We start from the raw sequence: 10,546 nt of genomic DNA, 5'->3' as shown, positions 1-10,546 counted from the left end.
GATGTGGGGGCCAAGTTGGAGTATGAGAGGACACTCCATACCTGAGCTAGTGTAGTCAGATCCTTCCTGAGAATCTTCCCAGGATGGCCCTCTGAGTTCAAGATGAACCCTCGGCCAGGTATGCATAAGGCAGCCTCTATCTCTCTGTAGTTTGTAGGCAACCTGTAGTATCTGGAGTAAGCGGGTAAGGTCTCCCCCTCAGCGAATACCACAGGTGTCTCCAAGAATGTATTGAGACTATCAGCATCAATCTTCCCCAAATGACCTCTGACTCTGGATTGCTTTGGTGGATGGTCCTCAGAATTGTATAAATTTGCATAGAATTTTTTCACCAAAGCTAGGTCTATGCTCCCATCGACTAAATTGGTGAGGCGTTTATGGAAATTATGCCTCTGCAATTCAGCCTTAAACTCATCTAGCTCAGAGTGATATATCTCTACTTTCCTCTCTGGTAAAATGTTTCTCCCCAGGACATTATCTGTGTATCTGGTCCAAGCATCTAAGGAAGAGAATCTCCTTGTGTCATACTGCGCTGTGGGTCTTGAACCAATACTTTTACGTTTCCTAGAAGCCATCTGCAAATAAAGAAACCAAACAATTAATTAGGACACAATTTATTAAAAATCAAAATTGAAAAATAAAACTGAAAAAGACACTGGCCGCTTAGCGAGACATGGTCTGCTCAGCTTGCCTTCACAAAAAACGCACTACTGCTTAGCGACATGTGGGGCCGCTTAGTGGAAGTTGCAAAAATTCAGCTTCTGCAGAATTGGCTTAGCTAGAAAGTGCCCGCTAAGCTGAACATCTTCCGCAAGGATATGCGCTAAGCTTCTCAAAGGCTGCGCTTAGTGACACCAACAATTCAAAAATTTCACTAAGTACTGGGAGCTTAGCGAGTGAGGCTCGCTTAGCTCAACGGATGCCGCAACAAATCGCGTTTAGCCCATGAATGCTCGGCTTAGCGCGCGGCTATCAACAAAAAATTGTCTAAGTTACCTGGGCTTAGCGATTCAGCCTCGCTTAGCCACAGGTAGTTCAGCAAGAGGATGAGTGTTCATCCTCAAAGGATGAACTCGCTTAGCGCGCTTAGCTTAGCGCGGTAAGCGCGCTTAGCGATTTCTTCAGAGAATGCCTATATACAATGAGTATTGATGAACTTGCTTAGCACAGCATGCTCGCATAGCGAGTTCATCGCGTTTTCCAGTAAACGCAGAAAACATAGTTCGTTTTCTTGCACTTTTGAAGCCTCTAAAAAGCATATCAGACATGCAATGTGTGCATCATACTCTATACAGTATACAAGCATATATAGTCCTAATCTTAAACTAATTCTAACAAAACATTAAAAACCCTAAAATCTAAAACTACAAGTGAAGTCTTCTATCCTAAAGTTTAGACAAGAAAAAGAGAAAAGGAACCAAGGAACTTACTTGGATGGTGTATGGTTGTTGCTTTGAAGTTGATAATGCAAAAAGAAAGCACAGATGCAAAATGTGCGAATTTTTGGAGAGAGAGAATGCAGGGACGAAGTTTCCGAAATTTGGTAAGTGTGAGTGTAACTTCTGTTACACTCTGTCATACCCTAATTTCGTCCGGGGACCATCCGTTGTTGGGATGCGACCCTTGTTTGAGCACTTCAAGGCACTTGGCACCCATTGTTAGGCAATTCGTGAAGTTCCGTGACATGCCGGAAGTCAAAAGAAGGCATTGTAGCACAATCCGTGAAGTTCTGTGACATGCCAGAAATTGAAAAGAAGTGTTAGTGCGCAATCCGTAAAGTTCTGTAACGTTTCGGAAGGCAAAAAGGGGATGATTACGTAATCTGTAAGGTTTCGTAACATTACGGAAAGAAAAAAAGCATCGTTACGAAATTCGTAAAGTTTCGTAACGTTACGAAAAAAATCAACAAAAAAGAGCAAGGGAGTGTATTTAGTAAAAATGGGGGTGCAAATAGCAACTAGGCCCACTTGAGCTTCCAGAATATTCCTCCAGAAGGCGGTTGCTTCTGGAGGAAGCAACCTAGCTCGTCTGGGCGAGTTGGGTGGCAAGCTTCTCCCCTATTTTCCTATAAATAGGGAGAGAAGTGAAGGGAAAAAATGTTCAGCCCTCCTGGTAATTTGAGATCACTTGAAATTAGTGAAAAAAATTGTTTCCGTGAAGAAAAATCCAAGCCAAGGCGCTTCCGTAACGTTTCCGTGGGTGAATTCGCGAAGATTTTCAACTGTTCTTCGACGTTCTTCATTCGTTCTTCGTCGTTCTTCGGTCTTCAACCGGTAAATTCCCGAAATTGAACTTTTCAATTCATTCTATGTACCCTTAGTGGTCCTCATTTGTTTTCACGTGCTTTTATTTTCATTTCATTTACTTTCCGTACCCCCTTTTGACGTGCTTTTGTCATTTACTTAAGTCATTTTCTCGCCTAATAAAAAATAAAATAAATTTCCACCGATCATTTGAATTGTAATATCCGTTAATTTCTGTTAAAATGAAATCCGACCGTTCGGTCATGCCGTAACCACGTTGGAAACCAAAAAGAGGTAAAATAATAATATAATAATAAAAAAATATCTTTTAGTAAAATAAAACAAAAAATCAATCGGACGTTTCTCTTTGGGATTTTTCTTTCTTAATTGAATTGTCTAATAACCAAAGTGAAACTAAGGCTAAAATCAATTCATAAACCAAACTTTTGTCATCGCCTAAAAAAGCCATTTTCAAAGGTCCAACGCCTTGAAAAGGTCTTTCCCGCTTTTACTGGTTAAGTGTAGATTTCTGAAAAGCCTAAAATCAATATGTAACTTTGTTACCTCTTTCAAAAATAAAGAAATCATTAATGGTCCAATGCCTTAATGTTTTCTCACTTTTCAAAAGAATCGAAAGATGGTCTAATGGTCTAATGCCTTAAAATGACCTTTCATTCAATGAAAACATATCTTGCAAAAAAGGATAAAAAATAACTTAACCAAAACGCTTTGTTCACAAAAGAACTACGTAGGTCTGATTTTCTCATCACAATTGAGGAATACGTAGGAGCAAAGGGAAACGCCGTTGTTGACCACAAAAAGATAAAAATATAAAAAAGCATAAAAAAGACTTAAGAACGTAAAAAGGGAAGATAACATAAATTGAAGTCATATTTGCACATTTGATTAAAGGCTGCCGTCTCTTGTGACGGACGCGTGGGGTGCTAATACCTTCCCCGTGCGTAAATACAACTCCCGAACCTTTCACTTAAAGTTCGTAGATCACGTCTTTTCCAGGTTTTCCGACGTTTTCCTCAAATAAACGTTGGTGGCGACTCCGCACGTATTCCTTTCTTGGAACACGCACCCGCGAGTCACGCGTCACCCTCCCGCCGAAGGGTAGGTTGCGACAGTTGGCGACTCCACTGGGGACTATTTTTTGAGAGTTAGGCCATTTAATCTTGTGCAATGTTTTATCATGACATCCTCCTTTGTTGGTTTCCCTTTATTTTTCTTATGTTCTTGTGTATATAACTCTATGATGCTTTTAGTGCGTTTAAAAATGTATGCATGAGGTAAATATTTATTCATTTGATGCACACAAACACCAATACTATTTGCACACACGGTGAGTTGAAAATGGGCCCTATACCCGGGTTCGTGGGAACATAAGGAGTGGAGGTGAATCTGTGATCATGCTAGGCCTCCGACTTGCTTGATTACAGTGAATCCTCATCTAGAGTTTTTCTCTTTGAAAACATATTGTTGCTAGTAGTCCCTACTGCTGCAGTATGCTCTTCGAAGAGGATGATACCTCTAGAGACCATCAAGAGAGATATGACCACCTTGGGGATTATCACTAAAAACCTTTTTAGCTCTCTCCCATATAGGTCCCTTAAATAGGGGCACGGAGCAAACACGCTGCGTGCCATTTTTCCACTGCCATGCATAAGTGTCATGTACCCTTTTGCTTATATTTGTTTGTGAATATTGTCGTACTATGTACATCCCCGTATTGTACCTTTCGCTTATGCATCATGCGTGGGTTCCGTTTTAATCCCCTTTCTTGGGCAAACCAACGGAGGGTCCGTGTCACCTTCTTAAATACATATGTTGGGCACTTTGCTACCCCAAGATGCTGTATCTAAGAAGGAGACAGTTTCCCAGGCTCCCGTATTCATAAATTGCATCTGTGTCATGTGCATTCCTTCATGCATTCATCCATTCCACCCATGATAGATGTTGGAGTTTTGATTTGCATCGGGTTTTTGTTTCACTTTAGTAAACATGGGGACAAATCAAACTGGCAAAAGGTTTTATCAAGTCAAGATTAAGGGCCTAGATATCACCAGCATTAAGGAGTTGGGGCGGTTGATGGGACCTCTCCTAATGCAAGCCTTCTGCAAGGCGTACAGAAAGATCTTAGATTTGACCATAGCAGAGATATCCACAGAAGCCATTGCATCACTCACCCAATACTATGACCAGCCCTTGAGATGCTTCACGTTTGGAGACTTCCAATTAGTACCGACCGTTGAAGAATTTGAGGAGATTCTAGGATGTCCTCTTGGGGGAAGGAAATCGTATCTTTTCTCCGGGTTTCTTCCCTCCTTGAGCAAAATTGCAATTGTGGTCAGGGATTCGGCGAGAGGATTGGACCGCGTAAAGCAAACTCGAAATGGCATAGTGGGCCTACCACGGAAGTACTTAGAAGGCAAGGCGAGGGATATGGCGAATCAAGAAGAATGGGTCCCATTTATGGATGTATTAGCATTGCTAATCTTTGGGGTTGTCCTCTTTCCAAACATGGATGGTTTGGTGGACCTAGCCGCAATTGATGCTTTCCTTGCATATCACCATAGCAAATAGAGCCCGGTGGTAGCTGTCTTGGCGGACTTATTTGACACATTTGACCGAAGGTGCGAAAAGAGTAGAGCACGGATCATCTGTTGTTTACCCGCTCTTTGTGTATGGTTGGTTTCGCACTTATTCCAACAAGACATAAGGCATCCATGTCCTCTTTGAAGCCATCGCTCGTGTGTCGAAAAAAGAAGAGTAGATTGGGACCAACACTTGGCTGGGATAGGAGGCAGAACAGTCAACTGGTTTCCACGATGGAAAGAAGGAAAGGAGGGAGTTCTCTTCTCATGTGGGGGCTACCCTAACATCCCGCTGATAGGAACGAGGGGTTGCATTAACTACAATCCCGCACTTGCTATAAGACAGTTAGGGTACCCCATGAGGGGAGCATCGACGGAAGAAAGCATGTCTCCTTTCCTTGTGAGAGATTTTGGCACGCAAAATTTCAAGGTTATACAAAGAGTCCATAAGGCATGGGAAAGCCTGTTAAGGAAAGATAACGAACTTAGGGGCATTCGTAATGGCATCATTGGTGGTTATCATGAATGGCTAAAAGTTCGTACACGAGGTTTAGATTGGCTCTCCAAGTTAAAGATTATCAACGAAGAGAACTTCGAAGCTCCGGAAGAGGATGAAGAAGTCCGAGCTCTGAAAATCGAACTAGGAAAAGCGAGACTTGCCAAAGAAAAATTCAAGTTGGTCGCTACAGACGTCCAGAAAGAGTGTGCCGGGTTATGAGAAGAAAATGCAGCTACCGCAAAAGCCCTTGAACAAGAAACCAAGAGGGCTCGCAAGGAAGAGCATGGCCGTGACAAATTCTGTGGAGCGTTGTGGGGCAGCAACAGTGAGCTCAAGCTTCGAAGGGAAGAGAGAGACCGATCACGAGCACATAGCATGGTTTTAAAAGAAGAGTTAGCCGTTTGCTCAAGGACCAAAAGAAACTTGTCTCAGCGTTTATGCGAGACAGAGACCAACATGTTAGCTATCATCACCAAGTACCAAGAAGAACTAAATCTAGCCACGGCCCACGAGCATAGGGTGGCAGACGAGTATGTCCAAGTGTATGCGGAAAAGGAGGCTAGAGGAAGGGTGATCGACTCGTTACACCAAGAGGCAACCATGTGGATGGACCGATTTGCTCTTACCTTGAGCGGGAGTCAAGACCTTCCCCGATTGCTAGCCAAGGCCAAAGCAATGGCGGACACCTACTCCGCCCCCGAGGAGATCCACGGACTTCTCGACTATTGTCAGCATATGATAGATTTAATGGCTCATATAATTAGGAACCGCTAGGGAACTTGTATTGTCACTCAGATCTTGACTAGTTATAAACTTTTTGAATAAAATGAGTTCATCCCATGTTTTTACTCCGAAAGTCAGTGCGAATCAAATCACCCCTGCATTCTATCCCTAGCATGCATTCATAATTTCTACCTACTCCTCACGTTTGGTTTTTCTAGGAAAAACACCATAACTAAACGCGCCACAAGGCATCCCTATCGCACCAGATCCAAATCTAGAACGATGGGTGACCAAGAGGAGACACAGGAACAGATGAAAGCCGACATGTCGGCTTTGAAAGAACAAATGGCTTCTATAGTGGAGGCCATGCTAGGAATGAGGCAACTCATGGAGAAAAATGTGGCCACCGTTGCCGCTGTCAGTTCGGCTGTCGAAGCAGACCCAACTCTCCTAGCTACCGCGCACCATCCTCCCCCAAATACGATAGGACGAGGAAGGAACACACTGGGGCACAACAACAACCCCCATTTGGGATACAACCGAGCGGCTTACCCTTATGGATTGCCGCCTAATTACACGCCGCCAGTCATGCAAGATGATGCGGGTCATATCTCTTCTCCCATCCTTGAAGGGGAGCCTCCTCGACAACCCGACGAGGTCCACGAAGATCATCAAGAGTATGCCCAAAGGGATGTCGAGTTCTACCCCCCGATCCCCGTTGAGGGGCCGGCACCCAACACTTTGCCTCAGCCCAACCTCACAGCACAACCAATAATCTTGTCCACAAAAGGACCACCCCCGGCGACCGAAGAAAGAAGGAAACTCGATCTCCTCGAGGAGAGATTGAGGTCCGTTGAAGGCTTTGGTGACTATCCATTCGCGGACATGACGAATCTTTGCTTGGTACCAGATGTTGTTATCCCCCCAAAATTCAAAGTGCCGGACTTCGACAAGTATAAAGGGACGACTTGTCCCAAGAACCATCTCAAGATGTATTGTCGCAAGATGGGCGCACACTCTAGGGATGAGAAGCTATTAATACACTTTTTCCAAGATAGCTTGGCCGGGGCTGCGGTTGTTTGGTACACTAATCTGGAAGCTTCCCGCATCCGTACTTGGAAGGACCTGATTACTGCTTTCCTAAGGAAATATTAGTATAATTCCGATATGGCTCCCGATCGCACTCAGCTACAGAATATGTTCAAAAAGGAAGGTGAGACCTTTAAAGAATACGCACAACGGTGGAGAGACCTGGCAGCACAAGTGGCTCCTCCTATGGTCGAAAGGGAGATGATCACCATGATGGTAGACACCTTGCCAGTGTTTTACTATGAGAAGTTGGTAGGCTACATGCCGTCCAGCTTCGTGGACCTAGTATTCGCCGGGGAAAGAATCGAAGTAGGGTTGAAAAGAGGGAAGTTCAATTACGTTTCCTCCACAAGTGCCAATGCTAAAAGAATTAGAGCAACTGGGACAAAAAGGAAGGAGGGAGATGCCCACGCCGTCACTTCGGCGCCCGCATGGGTCAAACCCTCGCAGACATCTCATGGTACACATCAGTACGCGCAACATCATCCAAGCTTCTCAGCTCACACCGAGAACTCCTCTAATTCAGCACCCGTGCAGCCTAAGGCACCCGTCCAGAGGGAGGCCCCCCAAGTTCCAACTCCAACCACGACTCGCCCGGCCGGCAATTCCAATGCAATGAGGAACTTTCCCCCGAGGCCAATTCCAGAATTCACCCCTACTCCCAATGACGTATGAAGACCTCTTGCCGTCCCTCATCGCCAACCAACTGGCCGTAATAACTGCCGGGAAGATCTTCCAACCCCCTTTCCCAAAGTGGTATGATCCTAACGCAACTTGCACGTACCATGGGAATACCCCGGGGCATTCCATCGAAAAATGCTTGGCCCTTAAATACAAGGTCCAACATTTGATAGATGCTGGATGGCTGACATTTCAAGAGGATCGGCCCAAGGTGAAAACCAACCCACTCGCCAATCATGGAGGGGGAGCGGTTAATGCCATTGAGTCAGATAGGCCGCGCAGGTCTAAACCTTTAAAGGGCGTGGCAACCCCTAGGAGGTTTATCTTTGAGGCCCTACAAAAGGGAGGTGTGATTCCCCACGGTGGGCATAAAGAGGATTCTTGTTTGTTGCATCCCGGCGAGCTACATAGCATGGAAACATGTTTGGTAGTGGAGGAATTGTTGCAGCGAATGATAGATCAAGGCTGACTGGAAGTCGGTGATGAGGGGAGGGAAGAGCAGCATATATGTATGCAGTCCGTGGATGAGAGAAGTTTTGGAAGGCCTAAACCTTTGGTGATATATTTCACCAAGGGTGCAGCTTCGCAAAAGCCCCGACACCCCTCGACAGCTAAACCAGTCCCTTTCCCATACCAAAACAGCCACGCAGTCCCATGGAGGTACACACCTCCGAACAAAAAGAAAGAAGAAGCCACCGACATCAGGTCGTTGTCGGCCAAGGTAACCAATATCACGGGGCTGAGCGGTGTGACCCGCAGCGGTCGCGTGTTTGCGCCCCCCGACCTACCAATTCAGCCCACGAACGTCAAGGGGAAGGCAAAGGTAGTGGAAGAACAGGATGATAAAATGCCCCTCACTCCGAATGAGGATATTCCGGTGAAAGGTCTTCCGGAGAAAAGGGATGGTTATGACAAGAAGGAGGTGTCGCTAGAGGAAGCCAGCGAGTGTCTCCGCATAATTCAGCAGAGCGAGTTCAAGGTTATTGAGCAGCTCAACAAAACCCCGCCTAGGGTCTTGTTGTTGGATTTACTCATGAGCTCGGAGCCTCATCGGGCTTTGCTAGTAAAGGTTTTGAACGAAGCCCATGTGGCCCAAGATATCTCTGTAGAAGGCTTTAGAGGGCTCGTCAATAATATCACCGCCAACAACTATCTCGCCTTCGCCGAAGAAGAAATCCCTGCCGAGGGAAGATGGCATAACAAGGCTTTGCATGTATCAGTCAAGTGTATGGACCATGTTGTAGCCAAGGTGCTCATCGATAATGGTTACAGCTTAAATGTGATGCCCAAAAGCACTTTGGAGAAATTACCGTTTAATGCTTCCCATCTAAAGCCAAGTTCCATGGTAGTTCGTGCCTTCGACGGCACCCGCCGAGAGGTTTGGGGAGAGATCGACCTCCCGGTACAGATAGGCCCTCACACTTGTCAGGTTACCTTTCAAATAATGGATATTAACCCCCCTTACAGCTGCCTGTTGGGACACCCGTGGATCCATTCGGTGGGAGTCGTTCCCTCTATGCTCCACTAGAAATTGAAGTTCGTAGTGGAAGGGCATTTGGTTATCGTATCGGGAGAGGAAGACATCTTGGTGAGTTGCCCATCCTCTATGCCATATGTGGAGGCCGCGGAGGAGTCATTAGAAACCGCTTTCCAGTCTTTCGAGGTGGTAAGCATTTCCTCTGTGGATTCCTTCTCAGGGCAACCTTGCCTGTCAGATACGACAGTAATGGTGGCCCGGGTAATGTTGGGGAATGGTTACGAGCCCGGAATGGGTTTAGGCAAGGACAACGGCGGCATAACTAGCCTGATAAGCGCCAAAGGAAATCGTGGGAAGTTTGGGTTAGGCTACAAACCTACACAGGCAGATATAAGGAAAAGCATTGCAGGAAGGAAAAGCGGAAGTCAAGGCTCGCGATTAAGACAAGAAGACGAAGGAAGCCCGCCCTGCCACATAAGTAGGAGCTTTATAAGCGCGGGTCTAGGGGACGAAGGCCAAGTCGTTGCAATATGCGAAGATGATGCTCCGAGTGGGTCGAATTTGGTATGACCATGCCCTCCTGATTTTCGACTAAGACATTGGCGAGTGGAGGAGCGCCCGGGCATTTACGCGACAAGCATAATGTAAACCTTTTTATGGCTTTAAAAGCTCTACAGTTGGGCCTAGGCTTTAGAGTTTCCTTTTGTTAAGGCTTTGTGTCTTTTGTTCCTGAATCTATAATACAAAGATCTTTCTTCATCTGTTCCTGCGTCTCTACCCATTCTCATCCATTTGCATGTTTACTTCTTTATGTTTAAAAAGCCAGATCCGACGACGAGTCCCTCGAAGGTACTAATACCTGGGACTCGCCCATCGACTTCGAGCAAGAAACAAATCAAATAGAAGATGAAGAGAACGAGGATGTGGGACTTCCCCCGGAGTTGGAAAGGATAATCGACCATGAGGACTAAGAAATGGGGCCTCATCAAGAAGAGACAGAACTAGTAGACTTGGAAACTGGCAGTGGAGAAAGGGAAGTAAAGATAGGCACGGGTATGACCGCACCTATCCGTGAAGAATTAACAGCCCTGCTAAGAGACTACCAAGACATCTTTGTTTGGTCATACCAAGATATGCCCGGTTTGAGTTCTGACATTGTACATCACCGATTACCACTAAATCCCGAGTGTCCCCCGGTAAAACAGAAACTGAGAAGGATGAAGCCCGAGACATC

Source organism: Glycine max, chromosome 17 (assembly GCF_000004515.6).
Source record: "Glycine max cultivar Williams 82 chromosome 17, Glycine_max_v4.0, whole genome shotgun sequence".
In the NCBI taxonomy this organism is placed as follows: Eukaryota; Viridiplantae; Streptophyta; class Magnoliopsida; order Fabales; family Fabaceae; genus Glycine; species Glycine max.
The sequence above is the reverse complement of the archived record's forward strand: the minus strand, read 5'-3'. Positions refer to the sequence as shown.